The sequence below is a fragment of the Pan troglodytes genome, chromosome 19 (genome assembly GCF_028858775.2).
Source record: "Pan troglodytes isolate AG18354 chromosome 19, NHGRI_mPanTro3-v2.0_pri, whole genome shotgun sequence".
Taxonomy (NCBI): Eukaryota; Metazoa; Chordata; class Mammalia; order Primates; family Hominidae; genus Pan; species Pan troglodytes.
Window position 1 is genome coordinate 56904305 of NC_072417.2, and position 13359 is coordinate 56917663.

General features: G+C 35.8%; 1 long non-coding RNA gene across 9 annotated transcripts in view; it reads left to right on the forward strand.

Annotated features, from left to right (window-relative positions):
- LOC107969247 (uncharacterized) overlaps nucleotides 1-13359 on the forward strand; it is a 310186-nt gene that overhangs the window by 272700 nt on the left and 24127 nt on the right. For 4 of the 9 annotated variants that reach the window (XR_010153259.1, XR_010153261.1, XR_010153266.1 and 1 more), the window contains one exon: nucleotides 2685-2729. The exons of the other annotated variants lie outside the window; for them this stretch is intronic. This is a non-coding gene — a long non-coding RNA (uncharacterized LOC107969247). The remainder of the gene's footprint in view (nucleotides 1-2684; nucleotides 2730-13359) is intronic. 9 annotated transcript variants of the gene reach the window in all.

Genomic DNA, 13359 nt, shown 5'->3' on the forward strand with positions numbered 1-13359 from the left:
ATATATGTTGAATATTTACTATGTTCCAGACATTCTGCTGAGGGTTTTACAAGATTATTTCATCTATTACTCACAGAAAAACTATACAAAAATAATTACTATTGTTTTATCACCATTTTACAAGTAAGTAAACTGGGTAAAAATTATACGATTTGCCCAAGGTCACAGAACTTTTGGGTTTTGGAGCCAGGATTAAGCACCAGTCAAATGTTCCCAGAGCCCACACCACTAACGATCAAGCTATGCACTCATTTCTTTGTCTTCTGCTTTTTTCACTGTCACCATTGCCTCCTCCTAAATACTAACTCTTGTCCCCTGACCTGACATGGCACTGTGTTGCTGAAGCCTGGAAGCAGAGATAGCATTTTCTGCAAGCTATGAGTGATGCTATATTTAAAATGACCAGTCTCCTGGAATGCCAGTCTCTCCCTGCCAACACAAACACATAGTCTTCTACTTTTAGCTTTCCAATGTCTTCTGAGGCAGAGCATTGAATCACTTCTCTTTCTTCTTTTTTATATTTTTATATGAATCACTTCTCTAGAGGAAGGCTAGAGGGCTCCTCATTCACAAGTCTACAATTCTTATTCATTTTGCTGACTAATATGAAGCGGACTCTGTTCTCCATTCTTATAAGATGGTTCAGTTAATTCTCTTTCCAGGGCTTCTCACATTCTTCTGTGTGAGAATAAGGTAGGACAGAATTTGTTCCCCTTATTTTATTAAGTATTGGTAGAAGTGGTCAAACGAATGAACATTTCCAAATTATCTTTTTTCTTTTTTCTTTTTTTTTTTTTTTGAGACAGAGTCTTGCTCTGTCGCCAGGCTGGAGTGCAGTGGCACAATCTCAGCTCACTGCAACCTACGACTCCCTGGTTCAAGTGATTCTCCTCCCTCAGCCTCCCGAGTAGCTAGGATAACAGGCACGCCCAGCTAATTTTTGTATTTTTTGTAGAGACAGGGTTTCACCATGTTGGCCAGGATGGTCTTGATCTCCTGACCTTGTGATCCACCTGCCTCGGCCTCCCAAAGTTCTGGCATTATAGGTGTTAGCCACCACGCCCAGCCCCAAACTATCTTATCTCCAAGACACTCAATCCTTTTTTTTTTTCCATTAGTGACTCGTGATACAGAAGACTCACTCCTTTTACAAAAAGATAGGAAAATGTGCATTTGTGCTTGCATGCATTCTTTAGTCAAAGGAATCCCCTCTGCCCCCACCCAGCCAACATTTTTTTTACTCTGGTTTTGAAAGTAATATTGCATTTTCTACTTTTTTTCTTTTTAATAACAAACATTTAAATTTATAAATATATACCTTTTATGTGAGATTCAAACAATATAAAATTGTTTAACAAAAACCCTGACAGCCCCCATTTATCTCTGTCACTATCTCAATCATTTTCCCAGTAGTCATTGCTGTTAACAGGTTGGATCATTGTTCTCAGTCCCTTTGCTGTGCACAGTTACACATACGGGTATATATTACATCTTTAAAAAACACAGTTAGGGCCCTAGTATGCATATTGTCCTATAGTTTGCTTTGTTCATCTGAAAATATGTCTTGGCGATTTTTCCATTTCATATTCCTTTTCAAAGCTCCATCATATTTTATAGCAAAGATATAGAATGCTCTATTTCAAGACTACCCTATTGATGGACTTTTCTTGTGGTCTATTTTATGCTATTTTCAACAATTTTTAATAAGTAATCTTATACACAAAGATATATAGGGTATAAAATTTCTAATTTATTTTCAGTTTTGACAGATACTATAAATTGCCTTCAGAAAAGTTTCATCTGTTTATAGTTCAAGTAACAGCATAGAGGAGACTCTGAATCCTTCAATGATCACATCACTTGATTTTATATAATTTGAAACATTTTTGCTAATCTGACAGAAATTCTTCTTGTATTTTTCAGAAAACTTATAATAAGGTCTTCATTCTGCATTCATTTCCATAGCATAAAACCTGTGACCAGACTCCCTCAGTTCATACCATGGCTCTGCCACTTATTTGCTGCATGATCCCAGGCACATTGCTTTACTTTGCTGTGGTTTAGTTCCTCCCCTCTGAACATGGTGGCAATAATGATACTTTACTCCTAGGGTGGTTGTGAGGACAAAATTGGTTAACCTGTGTAAAACACTTAGAGCTACATCTTGCACATTGTAAAGATATGTACATACTTGTTTTATTACTATTCTCTATATTTTTTATTTTCCTGAATACAAAAAATGGTTTTGGTATGTTGTTTTTCTATTTGGCCATTTTGTTGAGTTATCTTATTTATTATAATGGTTTTTTTTAAAATGACTTCTCTTAGATTTCCTTGGTAGAGGATTGTAAAAATTAGAGAGTTGAGCAGTTGAGGCCATCCTTTGCAATAGTTAAAACTCTTTTTTTTTTCTTGTCTTATTACATTGGCTAATATCTCTCATGGCAATGATAATGGAAATCCTTGTCTTGTTCCTAAGTAGTAAGACTTCCTCTGATATTTCACCATTAAGCAAGATGTTTGCTGTAGGATTTGGTAACTATGCTTTAGAAGATGAAGATATTTTATTGTGATAAAAATGATATTATTAAAGTATTTTTTTAATGAGAAAGCATGATGAATTTTATTAAATGTTCTCTTTGGCATCTTTTAAATTTAGCATATATTTTTTCTATTTTAATCAGCCTATGTGGTGAATTTTATTAGTGGATTGCCCAATGATAAATAAGGTAAGCCATGTTGACATTCTATTTTTAAATGGTTGGATTTGATATGTGAATTCATTTAAAACTTTTCAGTCTATGTATGTGATACTAGCCTACTTTTTAAAATGTACTATTTTTATAGATTTAGTGGAGAAATTTTCTATCTTTTGTTATGCTGTAGAATATGCTATATGACATGAAATTGTCTGTTCCTTGAACAGACTCATGGGTCCAGAGTCTTTAGTGGCAAATCTGTGATTACTTTCTTGGTTTTTTGTATGGTTATTAGTATATTCAAGATTTATACTTTTTCTTGAATAATTTGTTTTCCTAGGAAGGAAGTCATTTATTTCACCTAGAGTTTGAAATTTGTTGGCATAAAGTGTTGCAAGATAGCCTCACAATTCATAAGTCTCCTGTATAGCTGACATAATACCACCTTTTTTTTTTTTAAGTAAGTCTTACTTTTGTCTTTCTTTTCCCCTTAGTCAGACCTACCAAAGACTTATCTAGTCCATTGGTCTTTACAAGGAGCAGACTTTGGTTTTGCAGATTAGTGAGAACATTTTTGGGGGGCTGTTTTCTATATCATTAATTCTTGCTGCTATCCTTATAATTTCTGCCTTTTACTTTCTTTGGGTTACTTTTATTATTTTGTTCATATTTTTTCACATGGGAAGTAAGACAGAGGCAGAAAAGCATTATAGAAACTATAATAGAAGTCTATACTTAGCCTGTTGAGAACACAAAAGAACAATAGATTTATTCTATAAATGGGGGTTGGGAAAGAGTGGGTGTCTTAGTCTGTTTAGGCTACTTCAACACAATTCCATAAACTGGATGCTTATAAACAACAGTTCTGGAGACTAGAAAGTCCAAGATCAAGGTACCAGCAAACTCAGTGTCTAGTGATGGCCCATTCTTCAAAGATGGACATCTTCTCATTATAGCCTCACATGGTGGAAGGAATGAGAAATCTCTCTTGAGCCTCTTTTATAAGGGCACTGATCTCATTCATGCAAACTCTGCACTTATGACCTAAACGCCTTCCAAAAGGCATCACTTCCTGATATTATAACTGTGATGGTTAGGATTTTAATATATGAATTTTGTGGGGACACGATAAATCAGACCAAGGCAGTGGGGGCTTCATGATTGAAGATACAAGTGAAGGGGATAGGTGCTCAGCCACTTATGCTTTTAAATGGTTAAAATATTTCTGGAAACATTCACACTCATACACACACACACACACACACACACACAACTTGTTACAGCAATTGCATATGAGGAAGGTAAGTGAAGGTGTTTAGCATACACTCTTTTAGGCTGTTTTTATTTTACCATGTGCAACTACTATTTATTCAATAAATATATTTCAAATGAAGTAAAATCAAGCTCATTCTGTTGAACACAAAAACTCCTTGAACTGGAAGGACTCTGAGAGATAAACTAGTTTCAACTTCCTGCTTAATTTAAAATATTTTTAATGCTGGGAAGGAGAGGAGACATTAGCACTCTCAGAGGCAAGCAAGTGCAGGTTGGATGTCTCTATTAGAAGCCAGACCACATGCCTGCATGAATCCTGCTGTCTGGTGTGCTAATGTCAGCAGAGGCTACAGGAATGAGTCCATGATCCTGGGAATGCAGTTAGCAAGGGTGAGGAGGAAGGCCATGGTTGGATCCAGCCGCAACAGTGACAGAGGAGGGAATGAGAGGTTTCCTGTCTGAGGCAGGCCTTTGCTTTCCTTTCAAGACCCCTTATCTCTGGCAAGTTGTGTCTGCCTCCATTCACCTAACAGCTTGCCTGGCTCTGGTTTTTAGCTTCTGAATTGACTCCAGCACCAGACAGCATCCTTGCCTGCCCTGCCTTTGACCCACAACATCTTTTTATTTCCTAAGCACACAACCTGTGTCCCCAACTTCAGCCACTTTACTGTGTCTCCCACCAGGGAACAGGGAGGTATTGTACACACAGGTTGTAAATAACCGTGAGGTCAAAAACAAGTATTGAAAGTTGAGTAGAACAGACATGGAAAATGGAATTAGCTAGATGGATGGAGTTAATAAGTGAATATTTATCTGGATGAGGTGGAAGAACAAATTTGTGTCGGATGGAGAATGAGAGAAGGAGCCAGCTAAAAGGTTATATTTGGGAACATGAAGTACCAAATTCAAGATCTCGAAGGCCAGAGCTAAGAAGGGGAAGCAGGGAGGAAATAAACATGCATTTATTGAATGCCTTCTGTGTTCCAGGAGCTCTGCAGATATGATCTCATTTAATTCTCTTGACTGTCCCACATTTTACAGATGAGGACTCTCAAGCTCATGGGACTAAATATCTTGCCAAAGACACAGAGCTGATAAGTGGAGAGACTGGGATTAGGGGTAATCATAGAGAGGTGAATGGTGGGTTGAAGGTGAGACTGGAGAGACAGAAGCTTCATATAACTTGTCAGCTCCAAGTGAGTTTGGGGAAGTGGGAAATAGGTGCTGATTAGAGGAAGTAACACCTTCATCTACTTGGTTACTCATCCCAGAAAAAGCCTATCCCTTCTATCAGCAAGTCTTGTCAATTCTATTTCCAAAAAAAAAAACAAAAAAAAAAACCGTATTTAATCTCCATCCTCTTCCTCTCCATTGCAATCACCTTAGCCCAAGCTGGGATCCTAAAATAAACCACCATTTGTTTACCTAGAAGGCCATACTAAACTACTGGTCGTTTTTTTTCTCTTTGATTCATTTTCCATAGATCAGGTAGAATAATCTTCCTAATATGCATAGCTGATCATGTCTTGCCATCCTTTAAAACTTTCCAATAGCTTCTCTCATTTTTAGGAGAACCTTCCTTAGCCTCAGTGTGGACTGCAGGGCACTGATGGTCCATCCTTTGCTAACTCCGAAGCCACCTTTTCCTTTGCTTATATCCTCTGATTGTTTTGGCCTTTTCACTGTTTTTCAAACTCAACAAGCTTCTTTCAAGCTTAGAATTTTTCACATTTTCGTTTTTCCATGTATCATCTGTCTTTCTATCTTTTTTTCTGGCTTGTTTCATCATTTAGGTTTCAGATTCTATGGAACCTCAGCAGGGATGTTCTTCTTACTTAGGCTAGGTAAACTGAGTCTAGATTTGATTCCTTGTATTATACAGATCATTAGTAGAATAATTTATTTAAGTCCGTGTCTACCACTGATTGAAAGCTGCATGAAGCTGAGATTGTTTTATGACTTATCCAGCTTTTAGTTGACTCTCAGTTTGGATGAATGAGTAAGTGAATAAAACATTAAACGAATGAAAAAAGTACCCTTAAAGGGAATCACAACTATGGGCTTGATTATTTAACCAAGTGTATATGGAAAGGATGAAATGATCGTTTGCACAAACTCCTTCCTTTCACTCACCATAACCTAAAAGCAATGGCTTATCTGGGTAGCTTCTCCCACGTGCCACCCAAATGAGGTTTGGCTATGTCTTTCTTCCCCATCTGATCAGTGAAGAAATCTGAGTTGTTGCCTCTTACTTTTTTCCTTCCTGCTTCTCTGTGTCTCTGTCCCTTCACTGTCTTATTCTAGCTTGGGATTTTAGGTACTGCTGTTGGGCTGTCCCCTACTTCTTGCATGCTAAATGTCATGATCATGGTTTTTTTTCTCCCCCCCTTGGAAATATTAAAAATAAACTTAAGTAAATATATGCAGGAGGAATAAAGCCCCTCTACCCTTTTGGAATCTTCATAAAGCCACTTTGGGACGGTGTTTCCATTTCTCCCTGCACAGCTCTGATGCCCCGCGAGCCACAGCCCCCTGGCCACATCACAGACCCAGCAGTGAGGCTGCCAGGCTCAGCAAGGGGCACCAGCTCCCCTGGAGGGATCTGGGCTTTTTCCATGTTGTGAGTCAATCTGGGCAGACAAAGCCTGCTGAACACAGTTATAAATTGGGGATTGTGAACTTCTCCTGCTGAGACACGCTAACAGTTTATAAGGAAGAAAAATTGATAAACCCCTGGGTATCATTTTTTTTTGTTTTCATTTCACTCCGGGGCCAGCTGTGAAAGGAAAATGACTGTAAACAGCCTATTAGTAAAACTGCTTTAGTAAAAAATACCGCAAGGGAAAGTCATAAGCAGTTGTTACGTCAGCCAGGGCTCCCCAGCTTGCTTTGAAAGGCAGAAGCAGTGGAAGAAAGCCCTGAAATGCACCTATCTTGCCAAAAACAAAACAAAGCAACATCTAGCACTCATTTTGTGAGTGTAGACAGACCATAATGTCCCAGAAAGTGGTAACACATCTCTACTTCCCTCATGGCCTCTTTGATGACAATTGCTCTCTGCCACATGCTTAGGTTTTCTTTGTTTGATTGTATCTTTTTACTTTTATTAAGGGCAAAGCATACAGGGAAAAGAAAATTGTGTCTAGATCTCTACCATATGAGAAAGCTCATTACAATGGCAGCCAGAGTTCCGAGGGCCAACCACATCCTTCAGGGAAACAGAAGAGATAAAGTTCACTTTGGGTTGTTAAGCAAAGGCAACATGAAGGACGTTGCTTCTGGACAGGATCTTGAAATATAAGAGGGAGAGAAAAGAAGGAAGATGCTTCTACATAGAAGGGAAGTGGGGATAGAAGTTTCAAGGAGAAAGTTCCTTGATAGGGCCTGGAGTCATTCTAAGGTCAGCTTGCCAATAGGACGTCAATATGCAAACCTAAATTATAAATCATATCTAAAGGGTTAAAACATTAAAATTCAAATCTGTGGTCTGAGAAGAGGAGCTGGGTGGACCTCAGTGCTGTGGGGCACTGGTTTTCCCAGCTGGCAGTGTCCCTGGGCTTCGCCTCCTTCTAGAGGGTAGGTAAAATAAAGCTGCCCCTTACTGCCAGCACCCCCCACCCCCCAGCCCCAGGCCTGGCTTCTCAGAAGCCATTCCAAACCCAAGGCCCCACTGGGACCCTGGAGACCACTGGAGACCTCTGGGAGGCCAAAGTGATGTGTTGGTCTCTTTGGCTGGATTTCAGACCCAACACCTCGGGTCCCAGGGAGCCTGGCATGACCTTGTGGATTTGTTTATTAGCTGTTCTGTTAAAGTTCCATTCATTTATTTAAATAAACAACTCGGATCTCTGTTCCTAACTCAAGGCTCTCTCCCCCAGCAGCCTTAAATCAAAGGAAGCTTCTGTTATACTTTACTACTTTACTTTGCAAATTTGAGTTAAGAGGGCAGCCAAGACCAGATGACTTTATGGCTCAGCTGCAGCCACGTAGCAAGTTCAGCTAAAAGCCAGAGTTTGCACCCCAAATCTTACCAGTGTTTTTATTGTGCAAACCCCTTTGTTGTTAGGGCTGCAAGAGGCCAGACGAGAATGCCTGGCTTCTACTAAGAAATGAATGAATTTGAGGTTTGAGGTGGTGAAGACTAGGGGAGACTGGGTTCCAGACAGGAATTAGCTGTGAGGTTGGGGAGTCATTTTGCATCTCTGACCTCCAGTTTCTTCTTTTGAGATAATTTAGCGGCAGAGCAAGATAATCCATGTGTTCTTTTTCATTCTAAACTTCTGTGGCTCTGAGGCTTGACAGATTACCATGACACAGCTGGTAATGGGAAGCCGCAAGTGAAATGCTGAGCTGGTAGGTCCACCCTTGGTGTGAAAGGAAGGCAGAAAGTATCTAAGCAGTTATTGGAACAGACAGCACCAGCTAAGGGATCTTTCCAACCACAAATCAGCTTATTATATACGAAGGGTGTGGTGAGAAGGATGTCAGATGTGAATGGAAGTGAAACGAATGGAATGTGGGTCTTAGGAGATCTTGAGGTGCCCAGGCAGAGGTGGAGATGAGCATAATCCTCAGCTTTCTGGCTTGCGGGTTCCAAGATAAAATATTAAAGAAAACATGAACTTAGGAGCTAAGATGATTAATTCATTTTGGGACATAAAAGCCCTTCATTTTGATTTTTAAGAGCTAAATAGAATATTTAAAATCCTTATTAATCTAATACTTAGTATATACTCATATTATAAAAAAATACACACAGAAAAATCAAAATACACAGAAAAGCACAAAGGAAAATAAATTGCAGTATATTGTCCATAATTTGATCAACTCAGAGGTAATCACTATTTACAATTCAGTGAAAAAATATATAATTATATACGTATGTATATAAGTATACATATATATTATACATGTATGTATATAAGTATACATATATATTATACATATGTATGTATATAAGTATACATATGTATTATACATATGTATGTATATAAGTATACATATGTATTATACATATGTAGGTATATAAGTATACATATATTATACATATGTAGGTATATAAGTATACATATATTATACATATGTATGTATATAAGTATACATATATATTATACATATGTATGTATATAAGTATACATATATATTATACATATGTATGTATATAAGTATACATATATTATACATATGTATGTATATATGTATACTTATATAATACATATGTATTATATATGTATACATATATATTATACGTATGTATGTATATAAGTATACATATATATTATACGTATGTATGTATATAAGTATACATATATATTATACGTATGTATGTATATAAGTATACATATATATTATACGTATGTATGTATATAAGTATACATATATATTATACGTATGTATGTATATAAGTATACATATATATTATACGTATGTATGTATATAAGTATACATATATATTATACGTATGTATGTATATAAGTATACATATATATTATACGTATGTATGTATATAAGTATACATATATATTATACGTATGTATGTATATAAGTATACATATATATTATACGTATGTATGTATATAAGTATACATATATATTATACGTATGTATGTATATAAGTATACATATATATTATACGTATGTATGTATATAAGTATACATATATATTATACGTATGTATGTATATAAGTATACATATATATTATACGTATGTATGTATATAAGTATACATATATATTTTACGTATGTATGTATATAAGTATACATATATATTATACGTATGTATGTATATAAGTATACATATATATTATACGTATGTATGTATATAAGTATACATATATTATACGTATGTATGTATATAAGTATACATATATTATACGTATGTATGTATATAAGTATACATATATATTATACGTATGTATGTATATAAGTATACATATATATTATACGTATGTATGTATATAAGTATACATATATATTATACGTATGTATGTATATAAGTATACATATATATTATACGTATGTATGTATATAAGTATACATATATATTATACGTATGTATGTATATAAGTATACATATATATTATACGTATGTATATAAGTATACATATATATTATACGTATGTATATAAGTATACATATATATTATACGTATGTATATAAGTATACATATATATATACATATATATATATATATATTTTTTGAGACAGAGTCTCACTCTGTCACCCAGGCCGGAGTGCAATGGCATGGTCTCAGCTCACTGCAACCTCCATCTCCCAGGTTCAAGCGATTATCCTGCTTCAGCCTCCCAAGTAGCTGGGACTACAGGTGGATGCCACCACACCTGGCTAATTTTTGTATTTTTAGTAGAGAGGGGGTTTCATTTCATTGTGTTGGCCAGGCTGGTCTCAAACTCCTGACCAAACATTCTTATAGTTAAATCTTTAGTCCAATTATTTTAAAAATACAAATGATTAGAAGCAGAATTTTTGGGTAAAAACAGGCGAGCATTTTTAAAGGTTTGATAGATTTGTATATTTTGCCAAAATACTTTTCCAAAGTTGAACTAACTTACACCCTCAGAAATGCTATATAGATGTATGTTTTCCCAAATCTTTGTCAACATTGGAAAATGTATTCCTTTTTATGGTTATTAATGAAAAGTGCTATTAGATTTTGAGCAGTATCATGCTTTAAATATGGTTACTAGCTGGAAGCAGTGGCTCACTTCTGTAATTCCAGCACTTAGGGAGGCTAAGGTGGGAGTATTGCTTGAGCCTAGGAGTTTGAGACCAGCCTAGGCAACATAGTGAGACCTTGTCTCTATTAAAAAATTGTAAAAAAAAAATTTTAAAAATGGTTATTTTGTAAATTTTATGTTCAAACTCTTTTTTTATTTTAGCTTGTTGCTTATCTTTTATTGATTTTTGGACGTTATATATCTTGAATTTAATCTATTTTCCTGCCTTCAATGTTGCTATTTTTGCCCCAATTTCTTCTATCTCAATTTGCTTATTGTGTGTTTTGGTAAATGGTTCTATTGTATCACATATCTTTTCATTTATGCTTTTACCTTCACTCTTATATGTATATAAAGACCATACTTGCTCTAAATTACTTAAAAATACTTTTATAATTTTTTTAGGTTGCTTTTTAAATATTTTTACCTATGATTCACTTCAGCTTCATTTTGATGTAGGGAACTTAATTCTTGTAGTTAATGGTAGATAAGCTACCATCTGGCGAATTACATCATTGATATGGCTTGGCTGTGTCCCCACCCAAATCTCATCTTGAATTGTAACTGTCACAATTCTCACATGTCATAGGAGGAATCCAATGGGAGGTGATTGAATTATGGGGGCAAGTCTTTCCTGCACTGTTCTCGTGATAGTGAATGAATCTCATGAGATCTGATGGTTTTAAAAATGGGAGTTTCCCTGCACAAGCTCTCTTTTTGCCAGCTGCCATCCACGTAAGATGTGACTTGCTCCTCCTTGCCTTCCACCATGATTGTGAGGCCTCCCTAGCCATGTGGAACTGTAAGTCCAGTAAACCTCTTTCTTTTGTAAATTGCCCAGCTTCAGGTATGGCTTTGTCAGCAGTGTGAAAACGGACTAATACAATCATGTATCAATTGACTTAAAATATCTCTTTTAGCATATACTAAATAAGTGGGTTAGTTTCTGGTCCTTATTTACAGTACATTGATTTCACTGTTGTATCTTATATTTTGCCTAAACTTGTAGGACTTCACCCTTCAATAGAGTAGTTTAAGCATTTACTGTCAGTCCTCTATACCAGTGGGGGATTGGTTCCAGGACCCCCAGGATGCCAAAATCCAAGCATGCTTAAGTCCCTTATAAAAAATGGCATAGTATTTGCATATCACCCACACACATCCTACTGTGTCCTTAAAATAATTTCTACATTACTTATAATATCTAATATAATGTAAATGCTATGTAAATTTTTCTTATACTGTTATTTTTATTTATATCTTTTTAATTATTGTATTATTATTCTTTATTGTTCATGTCTGAATATTTTAAATATGAGGTTGGTTGAATTTGCAGTTGTGAAACCTGTAGATGCAGAGGGCCAACTATACATTTAATGTAATGAGTGTTATTTTTTCTTTTATTTCTGTAGTTTTGTACTTTATTTTTAATGTTCTCTTATTTTTCCTTTACTTTTAATTTTTTGTTGTATGGGCTGTTATTCCTTTTCGTAAACACCTTTTCCTCTAGTGACTTAGAACAGATACATTCGATTTTTGCTTCATTGCCATCGATAATCTAATTGGCAATAACAAGTGCAAAACACTCATGAGTCCTCTTTATATAAAATGAAGAAATTAGCACTCTTATTTAACTTCTTACTTTTCTCTGCCATCTCCTAGGTTTTGGCTGACAGATAACATAGGGCAGTGATCAAAGGGTTTACCTTCTCTGTGCCTCAGCTGCCCCATCTCGAAAGTGGGCATAATAGTATCATAGGGTTATTATGAAAATAAAATGACATAGTGCACAGGATGCATTTGCAACAGTGCCTAGCACATGGTAAGTCAGCATTAACATTGTAATGATCAGTAAGATTGAATACATCCTTTAACTTTTTAAATGATAATCATTACTTTACATCATGAAACTTTTTATTCATTAATTACTTTTACAGTCTTATCTGGGGAATTATTTAGACTTTATGTTTTACTTTAATAGTTTTCTCACCTACTCTCAATTCTTTCATATCATAGTTTTCTATGTGAGGACTCTTTATTGTGATCCATCTACTAGTTGATTGGAATATTTCTTTGGGTAATTTTAGGTTATACATGTATTATAGTTATATTAAGTTTGTAAGGGCCAAGGGGAAAAAATAATGACTTTTACAAATTCGGTTGTTTTTTTCTTTCATAAAAAAATCATTAGGCAGTCTGGAGCTGCTATGGAAGTTTAGTTTCACAGTCATCAGGATGCCCATCTTATTTTCACTTTCATTCCTAAGTAACAAAATGGCTGCTGCAGCGCCATCTATCACATCTTCTTCCATCCAGCATGAAGGAAGAAAGCCCAAAGAAGAGGTTGGACCCTCCTATTAAGGAATCTTCCTAGAAGGTGCATATACCTTGTTGGCTTATATACAATTGGCTAGAACTTAGTTACAATGCGAGGGAGGCCGTGAAGCATCTTCTTCACTCTGACTAGCCATCTGTTCAGCTAGACATTTATTTCTGGGATAGAAGAAAATAGATATTGAGGTCAATTATCTGTCTCTGTCATTCTGCCCTTTTGACCACCTGAATATCCAGGTGCATTTGTTCCATTCTTTTGGCATATTCCTCTTCCACAGGGAGACAGTCCCAAGTCCTATCTAGTTAGGGCGCTC